The sequence below is a fragment of the Gadus morhua genome, chromosome 10, assembly GCF_902167405.1.
Source record: "Gadus morhua chromosome 10, gadMor3.0, whole genome shotgun sequence".
NCBI classification, from domain to species: domain Eukaryota; kingdom Metazoa; phylum Chordata; class Actinopteri; order Gadiformes; family Gadidae; genus Gadus; species Gadus morhua.
The window spans coordinates 2,318,014-2,337,328 of NC_044057.1; the positions used below are offsets into that span (position 1 = coordinate 2,318,014).

The 19,315-nt window shown below is 50.4% G+C and overlaps 1 long non-coding RNA gene and 1 pseudogene across 1 annotated transcript; both read left to right on the forward strand.

Annotated features, from left to right (window-relative positions):
• Positions 1-12,449: 12,449 nt before the first annotated feature.
• On the forward strand, positions 12,450-13,545 carry LOC115552706 (putative protein TPRXL; annotated as a pseudogene).
• A 1,597-nt stretch (positions 13,546-15,142) lies between these two features.
• LOC115552862 (uncharacterized) lies at positions 15,143-16,736 on the forward strand. The gene is made up of 3 exons (XR_003978385.1): positions 15,143-15,862; positions 16,008-16,143; positions 16,549-16,736. It is a non-coding gene; the product is annotated as an uncharacterized LOC115552862 (long non-coding RNA).
• Positions 16,737-19,315: the final 2,579 nt, after the last annotated feature.

Here is a 19,315-nt window from a genome sequence, read left to right on the forward strand (position 1 = left end):
TAATAGTACAGTTTTTTGTTTTTCAAGTTTGTGTTTCTTGTGCTGCTGACAAGAAAGGTGTGAAACCCGAACAGGAAGTTAACAGACATCCTGTGGTGGCTGCATCTCCACCCGCCAGTGCCTAATTTGAGGGGGAGCAAGGGGGAGCGCGCTCCGGAAGCTCTGACGTGCGCTCCGCCAGCTGGATCTTGAGTGTGTGTGTGTGTGTGTGTGTGTGTGTGTGTGTGTGTGTGTGTGTGTGTGTGTGTGTGTGTGTGTGTGTGTGTGTGTGTGTGTGTGTGTGTGTGTGTGTGTGTGTGTGTGTGTGTGTGTGTGTGTGTGTGTGTGTGTGTGTGTGTGTGTGTGTGTGTGTGTGTGTGTGTGTGTGTGTGTGTGTGTGTGTGGGGCTAATACTGTGTGCATGTGTGTATTTTGTTCAGATGTGCAGCAAGAGAGGTTGGACTTGGAGTGACGCGAGTCGGTTGAGTGATGTGTGATAAATCTGCGAGGAGTTAGCGAAAGTAGTGAACTTTATTATTATTATGGTTTTTGTGGTATTCTGGTATTGTTCTGGTTAATAATATGTGTAGACTGTGTTGACGGTCTCTATGGTTACTGCTGCTGCGTGCTAACGTCACGGGGACGCACAGCATGCTGGGGCGCGTTGGTCGTTGTTGTTGGTTGGAACTGGGCTAATAAAGCTAGTGGGTGTAACACCGTTCGCTGTCTACACTATCATCATTCATGCACATCTACATGGTGTCAGAAGTGAGCCGAATCTAATTTAAGATGGCACAAGGACTCCGCCGGATCGACCCGCTCGTCTTTAATGAGGATATCGCTCACAACTGGGAGAAGTTCAAGCGGGAATGGCATGTCTATAGCAACGCCGGGCTGGCGACGGCTAGTACGAAAGTGCAAGCCTACACGTTTCTCAACCTCGCCGGTCCGGAGGCATTGGATAAATTCGACACATTTGATTTTGCGGCCGACGAGGATCGCGAGGACCCTGCCGTGCTGGTAAAGAAATTTGAGGAATTATGCCTGCCGGTAAAGAACGTGATTATGGACAGACATGCATTCAACACAACTGACCAGAAACGGCATGAGTCAATCCAGTCATATGTTTCCGCGTTGAAGGTCATGGCCAAGAAATGTGACTTCGGAACACTGCATGATGAACTGATTAGAGATCGTTTGGTCTGTGGTATTCACAATGACTCTGTCCGTGCACAGCTTTTAAAGGAGAAGAAACTGACGCTTAATTCGGCCGTTGAGATCTGCATGCTACACGAACGATCTGAGAAGGGCAACAGAGAACTAAAAAAGGAAGCAGAGGTGTGCACAGTGCAATTCGACCCATGCACAAACTGTGGTGGCCAACACGCACCAGACCGGAACAAATGTCCAGCGCTCAACAAGCGCTGCAACACGTGTGGAAGAATGAACCATTTTTCTAGATGCTGCAGATCAGGCAAACCGTTTGCCCCCAACAGGCCAGGGCAGGCTCCGCCCCCCGCTGCACGCAGAGGCAGATACACACACGTGAGTGAACTTGACACGCAGCCACTGCAAGGGCCAACTGATGTGTTTCACTGTGAGACTGTGGAAATGTATTACTGTGAGAGCATAGACAAGCCAGAGGATGTGCGTGGACAAGATGAGAGGTTTGCTGAGCTGTCTGCATGCAACACTGGCAGACAACTGACTGTGAAAATTGACACTGGGGCCAAATGCAACGTCATATCCAGGGCTCTTCTACAGTACATTGATCCTACTGCTCAAGTCAACCTCAACAAAAAAGCAAATCTTGTAGCGTACGGAGGTCATATAATCCAGACTCTTGGTGCGGCAGACATGGTTTTTAGTTGTGGTTTGCTAAGTTTCCAAGTTGTGGACAGAAACGTCAAACCACTGCTGGGTCTCAGAGACAGTGTCCGGCTCGGCTATGTGATTTTTGGACCAGAGGTGCATGCCGTCGTCCAGCAGGAGGCGCCAGGGCTGACGGAGTACAAGGACCTGTTCGACACCAGCGCCATTGGCAAGCTGCCGGTGGTGTATCACATGCGCCTGGATAACACCGTGCACCCAACTGTATGCGCTCCAAGACGGGTGCCACTGGCCATGAAGGACAAGATTGTGGCGGAACTGCATAGAATGACCCGACTCGGAGTCATCACACCGGTTCAGGAACCCACTGAATGGGTTTCAGCCATGGTGGCTGCGAGCAAACGAGATGGGAGCATTAGACTGTGCATCGACCCCGTCAACCTCAACAAAGCCCTCCTCAGACCCCACCACCCGTTGAAAACTGTGGAAGAGGTGATCGCTGACATGCCTGATGCCAAGCTGTTCAGCATTCTGGATGCTAAGTGTGGTTTCTGGCAGGTGCCGCTCAGCAAAGAATCCTCGAAACTCACCACCATCATGACTCCTGTGGGCCGTTATGCCTTTCTGCGGATGCCCTATGGCATCACCACGGGGAGTGAAGTTTTCCAGCGGTGCATGGAGCAGCTTTTCGAAGGACTGCCGTGTGCAATTGTGATAGATGACATTTTAGTGTGGGGCCGTTCGAGGGAGGAGCATGATCTCCGTCTCCGCCAAGTCATGGACAGGATACGGGCTGTCAATCTCAGACTGAACCCTGAGAAGTGCCGTTTCAGGGTCACTGAGGTTGCTTATGTCGGTCACCTGCTCACCGACCAGGGTGTGAAACCCGACCCTGCCAAGACCGCTGCCGTCCGCCTGTTTCCCCCGCCTGAGGACAAGAACGGTCTCCTAAGGTTCCTAGGCATGACCAACTACTTGGCCAAATTTGTACCAGACTACAGCGAGGCCACGGCGCCCCTGCGCGAGCTGTTGCGCCAGGATGTAGACTGGTGCTGGCTGGAGCTCCACACAGCGGCGTTCACAAAGCTCAAGGAACTTATCGCAGGTCCCCCAGTTCTGCGGTACTTTGATGTGCACCAACCTGTTGTGCTGTCAGCTGACGCCTCACAGCACGGACTAGGTGCTGTCTGCCTCCAAAACGGCAGACCGGTGGCTTTCGCTTCCAGGGCCCTCACGGAGACTGAGTCACGCTATGCTCAGATTGAGAAAGAGCTCCTGGCCCTTGTCTATGCTTGCACAAAATTCCATCACTACATATATGGACGGGCTGTGACTGTTGAGACTGACCATCAGCCGCTCGTTACCATACTGAAAAAGCCACTTCACACAGCCTCTGCGCGCCTACAAAGGATGATGCTCCGCTTGCAGCGTTACAACCTCGATGTCATCTACAAGAGGGGCAGGGAGCTCTACGTCGCTGATGCTCTCTCCCGTGCACATCTGCCCTCCACTGACCAAGCTGAGGACATGGAGGAGTACGAGGTTATGGTGGTGGACGTCCTCTCCTCACACAGTGTTGAGGAACTGAAGCGTGAGACGTTGGCTGATCCTCTCTGCCGGCGTCTCGCTGAGGTCGTTTCTGCAGGCTGGCCCGATGCATTTAGGGAGGTGCCACGTGACCTGCGACCGTTCTACGCCATGAGAGAGGAACTCACGAGTGACAGTGGTTTGCTCCTCCGTGGACGGCGGTTCATCATTCCACACTCCCTCCAGCATTACTACATGCAACAGCTGCACCAGGGCCACCCTGGTCTCGAGGCCACGAAGCGCAGGGCCAGGGAGACAATGTTCTGGCCGACTATCTACACTGACATTGAAAGGGAGGTTTCCAGGTGTGCCCCCTGCAATGCTCTCAAGCCACACCAGCCTAAGGAGCCCCTTCAACTGCATGACATCCCTGACCTACCCTGGTCCCTCACCGCAGCAGATGTTTTTGAGTGGGAGGGGAAGGAGCATCTTGTGCTTGTGGACTCCTACTCTGGCTGGTTCGAGATAGACCGGCTCTCGGGCACAACAAGCGCCACATTGGTGGCCAAGTTTAAACAACACTTTGCTACTCACGGGGTACCACAGCAACTCATGACAGACAATGCTGCTTACTTCACAAGCAGGGAGTTCCGGGAATTTGCTCGCAAGTGGGACTTCTGTCATGTCACCAGCAGTCCACTGTACCCTCAGTCCAATGGGCTTGCTGAGAGGGCTGTGCGCTCGGCAAAGCACCTGCTGGAGAAATGTGCACGCGATAGAACGGACATAGACGCCGCTCTCCTCAGTCTTCGCAACATGCCCAGGGACGGGTTGCCGTCGCCAGCTCAATGCCTGCTCTCTCGGCGCACCAGGGCTTTCATTCCCATGACCAAAGCCATGTACTCACCCGAAGTGGAGACACGGGTCCAGATGGCTCTAACACAGGTGAGACAGAGTGGAAAGGCCTACTACGACAAGTCAGCTAGGCCACTGGCTCCACTGCGAGCTGGGCAGACAGTGAGAATGCAGACAAAGAGAGGACACGACAGGCTGGCAACAGTGCTAGGAACAGCACCACAACCGAATAGTTACCAGGTCCAGGCTGGAGATGCAACATATGTGAGGAACAGACGCCACCTACTCCAGACACCTGAGACCTATGTTCCTGACTCCACGGCAGGGGACCCACCTGCTGTTGCTGTAATCGCACATCCACGAAGCCCACAACAGGACAGTGTGGGACCGGAATTGTCGCAGGGACAGCGGCCTGTGATTTTTACTCGCTCAGGGAGAGCGTCGAGACCCAGCTCTCTCTACGAGGACTTTGTCACAGACCAGCTCTGTGATGTGCTGGCACACTGACATTTGACCCCCAGCCTGTTCTGACTGTGTGGACTGTTGGACACTCTTTCTAAAAAAAAAAAAAAAGATATGTTACATGTTCTGTATTAGGTGTTTGGGTTTTCATATGCAAGTCTGCTATTTTCTATTATGTGCCATGTTCTATTGTCTGCTGTTTTCTATTGTCTGCCGTTTCATGTTATGTGCCTCGTTAGCATCTAACTTAAGAAGGGGGATGTAGACTGTGTTGACGGTCTCTATGGTTACTGCTGCTGCGTGCTAACGTCACGGGGACGCACAGCATGCTGGGGCGCGTTGGTCGTTGTTGTTGGTTGGAACTGGGCTAATAAAGCTAGTGGGTGTAACACCGTTCGCTGTCTACACTATCATCATTCATGCACATCTACAATATGTATCTATTTGTTAACGTGGCCAAGTTGTCATGCCAGATTGTTGTTCTAACTAGGCCTACTATAATCTATGAGGTAGCCTATCTATTTGTTTTCATCTTTTGATGCGACGGAGATCCATTTTCAAGGACTTGGTGTATTTTGTTGTGTTGAGAATACAATGACTCAATGACGCACCTGCGAGTGCATGACATATTCCTCAACTGTTAGTAAACAACGGTAAACTTTATAACGTGTGGCTGTGTCTCAACCTAACATATGTTTACTATTTTTTCTGCGTACATCCCCATTCACGAGGCTTTAGTAGGCTAATTTCTTGCGATGTTGAAACCCCCCCCCCCCCACGCCGCTTTTTTTCTACTCGTCCTCAGCGCTCCGGGAGCTCCCACTTGACAAATTAAGCACTGCCACCCGCCATATCTACTGCAAAACCCTTGTTAAATATCACACATGATCCAACGTTAAGTCTGTGACTGTGAAAATCGTTTGGTGTAAGACCAGCATTAGTTTACAAGGTTGACAATGTAGTGATTGCTGCTAAAATACTCTCTTTATAATGTTTATTTTCAGCTTTTTTCTTGCTGTGGAATTGCGGAAAGGTTTCATCAAAATTGGCCTTTGGAACAAGCAACACCTTTAAGGTGGGAACAGTCATGCGGTTCCTCTCATCAGTACTTGCTCATTATGGAAAAGATCAGCTCAACGGGAGCATTTGTGCCAGGCAGACACACGGTAAACCAGGGACGTCACTAGGATTTAGAGGGTGGGGGGGCTTAGCCCCTAGCAGTTTCCGAAATGCATGCCGAATCTTTTTCATCTCATCTTTAAAGTGGCTCTTTAATTCCTCATTCATTACAGTAGAGAGCAGCAGAGCATCTATCAGGGCCGGTTTTCAAGCTCACTCTCTTTTCTTGCCTTAAGACCTCCTTCTTCCCTCTCTATTTCTGCCTGCCACTGATACTTCTCTATTGTGTCTGACAACAGTCTATACATTGAACAGAGGGTATCATAACGGTGTGGTGCATCCCTGAATTAATTTAGTCACTTGTACTCAGTTCAAGTCCTAATGAAATTTTACAATAAAAAATAATAAACAGTAGTTTGGGCTGGTCGTTATTTCATTGACACAAGAAGACCACTTGTTGGAAGAACGTAAAACAAACTCGACCTGTATACCTAGTAGATCTTGACCGACTTCGCAGGCTCCGTCAGCCTCAGCTCAATAGAAGAGGCAAGCATCGTAAAAGAAGTGCCGGTTTTGGGACGGTTCTGTGCTGTGCCACACTGTAGCGCTACGTTACCCTAGAGACATTGGTGACGTATTCATAATTAACGTAAATTAATGAATAAATTCAAAAATCCCAGCGTAATGCTTGCCCAGCACTAGGTGTCAGCAGAGATCGACTTAACTGAAGAGCAACTTCGTAACAGCTCCATGAGACAAGCCTTTATCCAAGCTGTAGAAGGGGTCGCTGACTCAAGCACAGAGTGGAGACCCTGGATATGTCCATCATGTTAAAACTGCTAAAAAGCGTTGGGGGAGGACCATGACGCAGCCGCTCAAATTACCTCCACCAAAACGCCCTAGAATACAGCCGTCGAAGCGGCCAAACCCTGTGTAGATCAGAGTGTAGCGGCTCTTGGCAGCGTCGCTATAACACACAAACAACTGTTGTATGGTTTGTTGGCAGAACCCCTAGCCAATAAGAGCGTCATCTTAAAAGATAGCATCCCTAGGGGCTAGAGACAGAGGCTCGAAAGGGTCCCGGGATAACCCACACAACACGGTGGGAAGACCCCTCCATGGTGCAAAATGTTTTTAACATGTCTAACCATGCAAGAATCAATTGACCAGCGGTTAACCGAAAGACCACCAGGTAAGACGTCATTAAAAGGGAATCCCCTTGAGAAGTGCCAGGGGGCTTCCCCAATATCTGGCAACACAGAGCCGGTACGGTGAGTACCCTGAGCTTATGTCGCCTTGGGAACCAACCTCTGGGTAGCCACTGCGGTAGTCTACACAAAAAGGGGCGGACACAGGGGCACCACGGGGTGGGCATCTGCCATCAGCCCCCACTGGTGCACAGACGGTGCGGTCACGCTCCTGCGAAAGCGGTAGAGGGGCCAAAAGGACTGCATCCCACAGAGGAGGCTAGAGCCTCGCTGTCATCCTAGCCGAGTCTAGGGAAACTCCCAAGTAGACCAGCCGATGGCTGGGGAGCGGTGAGCTCTTCCCAAGGAAGAGCGATGGTTTGTCACCGTCATGGTGTCTCGTCTCACAGCTCCCTCTGAGGGGCTCAGGGTAAGGTCATCGAGATATAAAATAATATTTTTTATCCCTTGACGCCCTGAGCGGCACCAGCACAGGGAAATCTCCTGTGAGCCTTGTGAATAGGAACGGGGAGGAAAAACATCCTTGAGATCCACGGATGTGAACCAAGCTTCCCCTCGCATTCAGCTCTTTCGGAGCAACACTCTGGTGATGATAATTTTTCTGCGTAACAACTGATTTGTGGAAGACACAAGATCCAGCGGCCTCCGCTGCAGAGCCATTGGGGTAGAAAATAACCGAATTCTATCACTTCAACTCACAAATAAGAGAGCATGAGGAATCGAGGAGTCCATAGCAAGTATGACAGAAGACTTTATTGCTACCCGCGAACAGGCGACAACAACGCCGAGTGGCTTGCAGAACACACTGCAGAATGATTCTCGTCCTGCTCCATATATACCCAATATTGTCTTCACTTTTTGCAAGTCATCCTCCAAGACTTACATAACATGTCAGACCATATAGATAACGTATGGAGAATAGATCGGTTCAAAGTTCTGTGTTTACGGCGCAGTTCCTGCCCCTTGGACCCTCCATGTGGAATCAGTATTTTAGGCCCGACTCGTGTCAAACCCCACTTATAGTGGAAAGGTGACTAGCTATTTTCCACCATTAATGTACTTAAATGATACGTAGGCCTGATAATAATCATAGTTTGCCATAGAATATTGGGTTAATTTCTTCCATACCATGCTCGCAGCGGGTTCCGGCAACTTAGCTAGGCCGAGGATGTACAAAACCCAATGGCTACAGCGATGATCAGGAGAATAGAGCGAGTCTTTTATTTCTGACTCAACCCAATTTCATAGAATCTATGAAAAAAGGGGCGATGCAGAGCAAAAAAGCTTCTCCTACGTCCGTCACTGGGGGCGTAGCTAGGAAACAACTGAAACCGCCATCTAATGCGAGCAACACAGCCCCTCTAACATCCGCTCCCAACGAGACGAGCGGAGTGATGGAATTGCTCGACTGCAGGCCGAGAATACCTCTGCAGGGCAGGCCGAAGGGACAGAGGACCGGGCCAGGAGCGTAATAACGGGCAGCTCCGTCTTCTCCTTACAGCAAACCGACTGCAGAGGGAGAAAAAGGCGAAAGTCGGGGTCTAGGGGAATGGTACACGCGGGCGTACAAATGGCGTTAGGGGACGAGTCCCAGCCCGCTCATGAAGCACACAGGAACGCTGCACGGAGGTGGGAGAACCGCGGCTATACTACGCCGCCTTACAACCGCCCTACAGTGTCTTCACACTGTGTGTGCGATTGAGTTGCTTGTCTGCAAGCGGAAAAAACACGCTGGAGGTCCCTCCATCACTTCTCAACATCCATCTATGTTGAGAAATAACCTCGCTCTCGCCAACACGCAAAGCGCTCGGGGAGAGGGCGAGCAGACAGTGGATAAAAGCTGTCTGGCCCCTCCCATCTTCACATCGTGTGTGATGTCTGGCTGGTCTGCAAGCAGAGGCAGGCCGAAGAGTTTGTGCGATAGAGGACCGTGCCACGAGCGCGTCTTCTCCTTACAGCGAACCGACTGTAGGGAGCAAAGGGGGAAATGTCGGGGTATAGGGGACGCTGCACGGAGGCGGACTAACAAGGGCTATACTACGCCGCACCACAACCACTGGGCTGAAGGGAGGGCGAGGGAGCGTGACAATTCTACACGTGATTGTGTAAAGTGTGTCTTTCTAACTTTCCATAATTTATATATTCAACATATTTCATATTATGTGTGGAAAGAAAGATAAAACGGGTCGGTTCTTCCGCGGTCTGGTCCCCCTCGACGTAGCGATGACGACAGCGTTTTCCACGTCGTCTGGCTGGAGACTGTCATGGCCGACAGGCAGAGGAGAGCAGGTTATGCTCGTAACATCCGCAGCGCTCATTGAGGCACAGACACACGTCCGTCACACAGAGCAGCGAGGCTGTTTGGGGACAGTGGGAGTAGGCGGCTGTACGCTCGGACGCCATCCGGTGCCTGGACAGAAGACCGCTTTTAGGGGTTTCCCTCCACCTTGTTCGGTATCCTTCTATGATGCCTGGCACCGTCAAAGCGACTGCCGTGGCTCCGTTAGGGCGCAGATGCAACATAAGGCGTGCTGCTGGAAGCATCGCCGGGCAGGAGGAGCAGAGAGGCCTTCCCTCTGTGGGCTCCGTCACGCCGCCACTGCGTTTCTTCATCGTAGATAGTCGAAGTAGTTGACTGGTTTCGGTGATTGCTGAAAGAAAAGGGAGGACGGACGCTGCTCTGCACCTCATTATATACACACGGTACCGAGGGGAATGTGGGCGGTGCCCACATCGATCGGGTACATGGTTGAAATTTTCCGTGCGCTTACGGGACAAGCCGATAAGAAGAAGCCTGGATGCCGTAGGTTACATGAATTAGAACCAGGAAGTGAAAAGGCGCTGTCCAGCAGCAAAACCCGCGTAGGGCTCTACGTCATGACACATCCCTATCATTTGAAGTGACCGTGATCCGTGAAGTGAGTATAGGACAGTCAATGATATGCATACAACACATTAAGTCTACAACTGCGCTGCGAAGAACTATGCTATCAAAGTGCTGCGTCTATAATGAAGTGTGTAGAACCACACTTAACAAAGGGGAATTATGTATGTTACATTCACTACAAAGATATATATATATATATATATATATATTGTGGCAACCCAGCTCTATGAGTGACCCGTGTTGGGAAAAATAACCTGCTGAGTACATCACATGTACATTACAAATATAGCTAACTCCTACCCTAGCCTGATGAGCACATCACATGGCAGTCACATTACAATATAGTCAACTTTTAACACATAACACAAACATGATAATATAGTCAGGTCAAGGCCAGAGCCAAGGCCCCATTTCCCAAGCAGGCAAATGGTAGACACTCAGACAATGCACCAGTCATCCTCAAGAACGGGAGAGCCACGTTAATTTATCACACAGGAGACACTTTGAAGCTCTCCCCCGTTAGGCAGAACACAAGAAGATACACATGCATATACTAGGGCCTGGGAGCCAAGGTCAAGCAAAAACACACAGAACCACACACACCTCAAACGCACACACCTCATCGAGAGGAGGATACAGCATAAGAATGTATCACACAGGGACTCTGGATCTTCTTCGGAAGCAGACCTTCTACGGAGGCGAAGCTCTGGACGAACCATCAGCGCTGATTAGGGACTTAGACATATTCGATTTCACTTTACTTAATAAATCCAAGGTCCTCGTGCCGACAGACTTTATTACCTCTCCGTCTCATTTTATCTGGTCCAGTAACTAGACAGACCGTTTTTCCCCTCACCCGCCTCCCCCAAAAGCACACGTTTAGGTCTGTTAAAGCCGTAAAGGCAAATTCTACTTCTCACCTTTAAAGCCCCCCATGACCTTGCTCCTCCTGACCTCTGTGACCTTCTGACCCCTATTCCTCCATCCTGCTCCCTCAGATCATGTAATCACATCTCCTCCTTGTCCCTCCTTCCCTCTCTTTAAAGCTCAGGGGACGGGCATAAAGGTCTGCACAGGGTGTAATAAATAAGAGACAGTTACCCTACTGAACTCCACATCCAGTTGAACTTTGCCCTGCACTATCCCACCATATTATTTACACTATACTATACTTGTATTACACTATATGACAATGTTGTCATATACAAATCTTGTTCAAACCGCACCTTAACTGCGCCTTTGCACTTCTTTTTAAATCTCCAATCTCCAATCAAAAAAGAGACAACAGTTACCCTACTGAACTCCACATCCAGTTGATCCAGTCTGCATACCTTAGATCGTATGAAGTTTGCTACACTAGCAGTAGCCCCTGTGTGTGGATCTCTCTTTCTCCCCAAGGTGTTGCAACAGGGAACGCTTGTGAGAATTATCTTCACTGAAGCAGCCATAAGGAAGGTCGAACTGACGACAGAGCCTGATACTGTTGAAATTGTAATTGGCTCCCTTTAAAGATGTTCTTCAAACAAACTATGACTTCAGCTTACGGTTTAAAGATCCCAACTTCGACAATGAACTGTGCAATCTAACAGAAATATCAGAGCTGCCTAAGCGACCTACCCTTAAAAAAATTCCAGTGCTTACTCTTGTGGAGGTACCCGTCCCACGGTCAACATCAAGTGAACTAAGCGACACACCCAGCCAGGCAGACACGGACAGGGTTAGGTAAGACAACGCCAGTGGCAAGAGGTATTTTATTGTAGCAGGCCTGTGAGTGTGGGGTTTCCACGCCACCAAGTTAAATAGAAAAAATTACACAAGTCCTCTGCTAGCCCTAGCCTTCCTCCTCCCCCATGTCTCTTTACTCCCCCTCTAAAGCCCAAGCCCCCCGGCTTAACGACCCCCAGGCTTGCCTCGTTAAAGGGAGGAAGTCCATGCAAGGCTTTGGGGTGGAGCCAGCAGGGTGCCAGACCTACAACCCCCCTCACTCCTCCCTGGCGTCTGCCACACACCCTCCACCTCAGCTCCGACCGAGAGGGAGGGGCGGTCCAGCCCCCTAGAGCATCCCTCCTGGTCAGGGCCTCTGCAATCCCCTGTGCTGCGTCGTCTCCCACTGGGTCGTCTCCGTCACCCACTGAGTCGTCTCCGTCTTCCATTGCGTCCGCTCCCACTGCGTCCTCGTCTCCCACTGCGTCGTCTCCCACTGCGTCGTCTCCCACTGCGTCGTCTCACCCACTGCGTCGTCTTGGTCTCCCAATGGGTCGTCTCCGTCACCCACTGAGTCGTCTCCGTCTTCCATTGCGTCCGCTCCCACTGCGTCCTCGTCTCCCACTGCGTCGTCTCTCACTGCGTCGTCTCCCACTACGTCATCACCCACTGCGTCGTCTCCCACTACGTCATCACCCACTGCGTCGTCTCCGTCTCCCACTGCGTCGTCTCCCACTGCGTCGTCTCCCACTGCGTCGTCTCCGTCTCCCACTGCGTCATCTCCGTCTCCCACTGCATCATCTCCGCCTCCCACTGCGTCGTCTCGGTCTCCCACTACGTCGTCTCCCACTGCGTCGTCTCCCACTGCGTCTTCTCCCACTGCGTCGTCTCCGTCTCCCACTGCGTCGTGTCCCACTGCGTCGTCTCCCACTGCGTATTCTCCCACTGTGTCTTCTCCCACTGCGTCGTCTCCGTCTCCCACTTCGTCTTCTCTGTCTCCCACTGCGTCGTCTCCCACTGCGTCCTCGCCTCCCACTGCGTCGTCTCCCACTGCGTCCTCGCCTCCCACTGCGTCCTCGCCTCCCACTGGGTCATCTCCGTCTCCCACTGCGTCCTCGTCTCCCACTGCGTCATCTCCGTCTCCCACTGCGTCGTCTCCGTCCCCAACTGCGTTGTCCTCCACTGGGTAGTCTCCCACTGCGTCGTCTCCCACTGTGTCGTCTCCCACTGCGTCGTCTCCCACTGCGTCGTCTCCCACTGCGTCGTCTCCGTCTCCCACTAGGTCGTGTCCCACTGCGTCATGTCCCACTGTGTCGTCTCCCACTGTGTCTTCTCCCACTGCGTCGTCTCCTACTGCGTCTTCTCCCACTGCGTCGTCCCCGTCTCCCACTGGGTAATCTCCGTCTCCCACTGCATTGTCTCTGTCTCCCACTGCGTCGTCTCCCACTGCGTCCTCGCCTCCCACTGCGTCATCTCCGTCCCCAACTGCGTTGTCCTCCACTGGGTAGTCTCCCACTGCGTCATCTCCGTCCCCAACTGCGTTGTCCTCCACTGGGTAGTCTCCCACTGCGTCGTCTACCACTGTGTCGTCTCCCACTGCGTCGTCTCCATCTCCCACTGCGTCTTCTCCCACTGCGTCGTCTCCGTCTCCCATGGTGTCATCTCCCACTGCGTCGTCTCCCACTGTGTCATCTCCCACTGCGTCGTCTCCCACTGCGTCGTCTCCGTCTCCCACTAGGTCGTGTCCCTACTGCGTCTTCTCCCACTGCGTCGTCCCCGTCTCCCACTGCGTCGTCTCCGTCTCCCACTGCGTCGTCCTCGTCTCCCACTGCGTCGTCCTCGTCTCTCACTGCGTCGTCCTCGTCTCCTGCTCCGGCCTCGTCTCGCGCTGCGGCCTCGTCTCGCGCTGCGGCAGCTTCCCATGCGGCAGCAGCGTCTGTTGCAGCGGCGGCGGCGCACAGCGGCTCTTTCTAAGGCGGCGTCTCTTACCACCGCGAGACAAGCCTGCTGGGTCCCAGGACGGGAACCTGCAGCCCCGCCGACATGACCGGCGGTCAGCGCTCCCACCAGCTCCTGGGTCAAGGCTAGCTGTGCCTTGTTCGCCTCCAACAGTTTTCGCATCCACTCGTCCATTGTTGTCCCTGTGTTGGTCTAACTATTCAACTTGGTTGGTTACTGCCTGCATTCTCCACCATATGTAGCAGGCCTGTGGGCAGTGGCGGTGGGTCAATAGAGGGCGCTAGGGCGCCGCCCCTCCGTGAAATATTCACTTGAATATAGTATCTGCCAACTATCAATCAACTATTATCAATACGAAATAAATCAACAAAAATACGTCCTTGTTTAATTGTGTGATATACTTCTCACTACCAGCAACCATTTAAATGCGTCTGAACGTCACTGATTTGGGCTAGGCTAGTTATTGGTCATTCATTCGAAATAAAGCCCTCCTCCAAGTCAGGGCCGCCGGCCACGTTAAAGTCAATGTAAGCTCGCTAACTTTTAGCTGTCTATCAAGCAGTTTATTGTTTACTGTTTATTGTTTGTTAAGATGGTGCGCAACGAATACGAATACCAAGACAAATTCCTAATATGTGTAAATGTATTTGTCAGTAAACCTTTTCTGATTCTGATTCAGAGATAGCTTTTCTTGGCACAAGAAAACTCGCCCTCGGGTTGCACCAGTGTGCACCCAAAGCCAATGGTATCGCTTTTCTTTTTTTTCATCACCACATGATTGGACGAAGAAGAGGCTAACTAGCAGAGAGTTTTTAGCACTTTCCACCCTTTTCAGTGGAGGAATTGGACTCCCCAAGCAATGTTATACTTAAAAGGAGCAAGTAAGTTACGTATTAATTTAATCTTTCGGCCTGTAGCATATAAACAAAATGAAGCGACTGTCCCATATTTCAAACTGCATTTGAAGTAGACATTGAGACTCACAAAAAATGGGAGCTATAGGACAGTGATCAAGATCTGTCTCAATATCAAAATAACAACAATGGGTCAAATAGCAATGGCTGGTGGAATGGCCATGAAGTAGGTCTGTATATGCAGTGTAAGCTTGTCCAGGCCCTACAAGTCAGGATGTAGGCTATGAATCTGAATGAATAGTAGGTAAATAGGTAGTGGCCATCCCCAAAATGCACCAGAATACAGGAAATCAAATCTATTAAATTCAATTTTTTTTAATGGCGGGGGGGGGGGGGGGGGGGGGGGGGGAACCCAACATTTTTGATCACCAGCCACCACTGCCTGTGGGTGTGGGGTTTCCACGCCACCAAGTTAAATAGATAAAATGACACAACACAGAGAGCAGTTCCAATGCAGAATGGTTTATTTACCTGGTAAACAAAACCAGGGTGGGAAAAGGGTCATCCACCTCCTTTATGCTACAGTCCAACGTCAGTCCAACACCTTCCACCTGTCGCTCTCTCTTAGGGCGTACCACGCTGCCAGGCCATCACACAGCTTCTACCTGTCCTTTGCTAGCCCTCCCTAGCCTCACATGTCTGTTTGCTCGCCCTCTTAAGCCCCAGCACCCCTGCTTAACGATCCCTAGGCTTGCCTCGTTAAAGGGAGGAAGTCCATGTAAGGCTTGGTGTGGAGCCAGCAGGTTGCCAGACCTACCACTCCCCTCACTCCTGCCTGCAGTCTGCCACAGTATATACCAACATTTTCAGTCGATTCGGAACATAGACTGCGTCAATCAAACCTGCTCCATCTCAGGGATGGAACCCACCTCGTTCCGTCCACGGAGCTCAAACACGACATCCTCGAGAGGCTAGCGGAGACCATAGATGCCTTGAAAGCATATATAACAAATGCTGAATTTGAAGCTGTTGCCTCAGCACTGGTGCGAGCACTCCCATGTCTCGAAGAACAAGGATCAGTGTCCGGCTGGAGCGGTTGGAAAAACAGCTTGACATTCAAGATGGGGAATTAACGAAACAAAAATGCGTCAGCGGGGTTACCGTGATGTCACCATGAACGGCGGTAAACATGGAAAGTACTCTCCTTGTGGAGAGCCACCTAACAAGAGAATCATGAAGCCAAAGAGAGGAGAAGTCAATTACTTACCAGATTATCCAGATGGGCAGGATGACTCGAGCCTGCTGAAGATGCTCGACAGCTCATGGTGGATGAAGTGAAAAGGATAACCCCAAATGGAGCCCTCACCAAGCAGAAGATGGATCTGACATTCGCTCTTCGAAGGGATGAAGTTGTGAAGGACAAGCCTGACATTACCCAGATATGTCAACGTTGGTCAGCTCTCTTTACTGATCACCAGGTAGGCTTATAGATTTGTCTCATATGCTGTATTCTACAAAGCCCCTCTGCTGCCACCAGAGGGGCTTTGAAGAGTAATACATGCTGGGTTGTTGCGTAAAAAGATCACATCATGGTGTCAACTCATTTGAACATGAACATGTCAGCAGGGTGGTTGGTAAGAGCCTAAGGCAGGAGTTCTACGAGGCCCTTGACCATCACAGTCCCAGGCTCATGGAAAACTTCAAGGCAAAGAGGGGCCTCACAGGGCAGGTCTTGGCTGACCTGATGCGACAAACAAAGGTTAGTTGATTCTCAACTCTATATTTACGTCTTGGAAAACAGTCTGATACATGATTGAGCTTGAAAGAACACACACGTGGTGTAAATAAATGTACTGGTATCGTGAGCCATCCTGTTGATAGACGCTTTCTTCTCTTTAACTTTGAATGGCCTAAACTCCTCAGAGTAATTACTCGCCACCCATTACATTAGTTTGCCAGGTTTTGCTAGTTGATCTGTAAATGAAGTATGCAAATAACTACCTGTATGCATAATGTCAAGAACACTGTGTGAGTGAACAGGTGGGGTCCAGTATGTATGACTCTGCTGTGTATTATTGATTATGTGTGTGCACTTAGTGTTCAGGGTAACATATGGACCCTATTTTAAGTGTGTGATGTCCTCTCTGCACCCTCAATCCACCAGGCTTCGGATGACAGAAGTGAGATGCCTTGTCCTCAGGGGGCTTCCTGTCATTCTTGGCGATGATCCATCCACCTTCTTCAAGGCCTGCTTTGTAAGCAACTTTGATTTTTCTCTATCTCCCTTTGCCCCCCTCCCCTCCTCTCTCCCTACTAGGGGTGTGAACGGGTACAATTATATATTTTTTTTAAGTGGACCGCTGTCGTTCTATAGGGGGATTATTTGTTTATGAACACGCCGGATGCGTGCGCAGAATGATCGCAAAAACAAAATTTGTTTGACCGGTTGCCATGGTTATCTCTGTGTGGTTAATTTGCAGTTGCGTTGTTAATTAGCGATGTTGTCAGCTTACTGTTACATTAAATTGTAATCAGAAAATGTGGTTATATGCTATAGACCCTATAGTATCGGTGGTATAAAGGCTGGGACGAATTTCAAATTATAAATATGTACACTTTATGTTGAAAGTATAGACCGTCACGATTCCCATTGAAACGAATGGCGTGGTGATTTTTTTTAAGGTTTTCGTTTACTGATTTTTCCTGAACGGTTATGATTTTCTAACCGGTTGCACGTGTAACCGTGCACACCTGTGCATGTGTTAATAGTTTAATATTTTTTGTTATTGTTTGAAAAAAAAAAACTTCTTGGAGGAGGCAAAACTGTGTTCACCCCAGATCATTTGTGGATGCTTCTTGCACCTTTCCTGAGTGATTTTCTGTAGCGGTCGCTGCACTGGGCAGTGGATCGACACTGGATAGGGCAGACATGTGGGCTGTGTGTAGCAATATGTTGTCATGTTGATGTGATCATGCCCTGTTCCTTTTTTCTGGACGTTGATGTTGAGGAAGGTTCATACAATGATGTGCCAGTGGGGATCCTCTGCCATGAACAGGAAAACATCACTCCACGCATGCAGTCCCTCCACCACCATGCGTCCTCAGTGGGAATCATCTTGGAGAGAAACATTGTGATGGATGGTCAGAGCCTGCCCCAGGCCATGTACATTTTCTTCGGACTTACCTATGCACTGCATCTCAACTACCCAAAGTACATGAAGAACACTTGATTTTTTTTAACAGGTACTTCTGAACTTAGGTAAGACAGTTCTGAAACCTAAACGTTGAACACTCAAGAATCAGCTTCCAATGTAAGATCCAGCATCTCCTCTTCCCAAGTCGTCAAATGTGAATATTTTCTTTTTTAATAATTGGTAGTTGTGGAGGGTGTGTGGAGGGTGTGTGGAGGGTGTGTTGATGGCTGGTTTACAGCCTCACCTGGCCTGAGTCAGACTGATTAGACTCTGGCTGGGTGGGGCTGCACACCTGTGGTGCAGAGCAACCATGGCCCCCAGGATAAACCAGCTATCACCACACACACACTCAGGAGGGAGCTACTACTTTCAGGGCAGCTTGTAACGCCAGCTCGGTGAATACCACCGGCCACCTTAAGTAGAGGTATATTTAATCCAACATCTACCCGTGTCCCGTGTCGGGGGGCCCCAGGAAAAGCCTACTTAGGTGGCGTGTGGCAGAGGTGAGCTGCCACACTGGCACCCAACGTGGGGGCTCCTCTGACCAGGAGGGGACGTGGAAGGGCTGCACAAACACCCACTGGAGCCACCCCTCTGCCAGGGGAGCCAGGAGTCCAAGGCCCCATGCTCCAGGAGGAGCTGGGGGGGTCGTGCACCGGGGTTTCAGGCTCTCCGAGGGGGGCTGGTGTTCAGGAGGGCCGGCGTTGAGGTGGCGGTCCGCTTTATTGCACCACAGGTGTGCTGCCCCACCCAGCCAGAGTCTAATCTGTCGGACTCAGGCCAGGTGAGGCTGTAAACCTGCTATCAGCACACACCCTCCACAGTAGTAAAAGTAAAGTGAGGAGAGAGAGGGGAAGGAGAGAGGGACACACTAAACAAATTGTTACATGGGGGACGGAGAAAGCATGGGGGGTTGTGAGGAGGGGAGATAGAGGGAGGAGGAGGGGAGATAGAGGGAGGAGGAGGGGAGATAGAGGGAGGAGGAGGGGGGAGTATGGGCAGTTTCATTTTTCACCCTTATTCTGTCTCACGCATGCTTTTTTATTTCATCCAGAGAAACATTTGCTGTTGATGATCGAGTTCACAATTGCCAAGATGGAGGAGGGGGGGAGAGGGGGGAGAGGGGGGAGAGAGGAAAGGGTGGTAGAGGTGGAGGGGAGAGTGTGGGCTCTTCATACAGGCATCTGTTATTTTGTTCACCCTCCCGTTCTCTTTCATTCTCACACACTTTTTGTTTTCCCATGGACACATGTTATGTGTTAATGTTAAGATGCCAGTGTTCCGCAGGGCTGAGTTTTATTTGGCGAGTTTGCCAGCAAGTTTATTGTAATTTGAATTACAATATTTAATATTTTTAATTATCCAATATTATAATAATTGGAGGTAAAGCTGCCATCACTGAGGAGACTACACACTAGAAGCCTATTAGGCCATGGCTCTGTTTCTTTTGTTGCTGAAAAAGACATGGTCAATAAAAAAAATTGGATCATGGTAATGTTGCAGTTGCATTTATGTCACGGTTAGCGGGTGGCAGGCAGGCAGGTAGGACCCAATAGAAGACAATTCAAGAAAAGGATCATTTATTAACGCCAAAGGCAAGGAACGCGGGTAAGGGAACACCGGGAACACACAGGACACAACTCCCCACAAACTAAAATGATCCGAAAAGGAACAAAGGAAAGACAAGGGCTTAAATACCAAACACACACAGGGCACGCAACGAGTCACAGCTGAGAC